Source organism: Nanorana parkeri, unplaced genomic scaffold (genome assembly GCF_000935625.1).
Source record: "Nanorana parkeri isolate BGI_ZX_2015 unplaced genomic scaffold, ASM93562v1 scaffold3084, whole genome shotgun sequence".
Lineage (NCBI taxonomy): Eukaryota > Metazoa > Chordata > Amphibia > Anura > Dicroglossidae > Nanorana > Nanorana parkeri.
This window is the reverse complement of record NW_017309352.1, coordinates 67,222-67,551: the sequence shown is the minus strand read 5'-3', so window position 1 is coordinate 67,551 and position 330 is coordinate 67,222. Positions and strand designations below refer to the sequence as shown.

General features: G+C 61.5%; 1 protein-coding gene across 1 annotated transcript in view; it reads left to right on the top strand.

The window, feature by feature from the left end:
- The window catches only part of LOC108802749 (dual specificity protein phosphatase 22-A-like), a gene marked incomplete at its 5' end in the record, with an annotated part of 5,745 nt that overhangs the window by 4,706 nt on the left and 709 nt on the right, over positions 1–330 (top strand). The gene's annotated exons all lie outside the window — the stretch shown is intronic.

Below are 330 nucleotides of genomic sequence, written 5' to 3'. Positions count from 1 at the left end.
GGGGGGGCGGGAGGGGGCGTGGCGGCGCATCGAACTCAATGGCACTGCAGCCACGCCCACTGTGATCGCCGGCACCCGAACGCATGGTGCATTTGTGCCTGCGTTCCCAGTCCAGCGCTATCTGCAAAACATAGTGTTTGCAGCATTTTTTGCAGATCGCACTGGACCGGGAACACAGTGCACTAATGTGCCACGCGTTTCGGGTGCCGGTTCAATGCACCGCCACACCACCTCCTGCCCCCAGCCGGGTTGTGTTCCAGTGCGTTCCAGAGGCCGAACGCACTGGAACGCACTCCTGATGGTGTGACACGGCCCTTAGTCACCCAAACC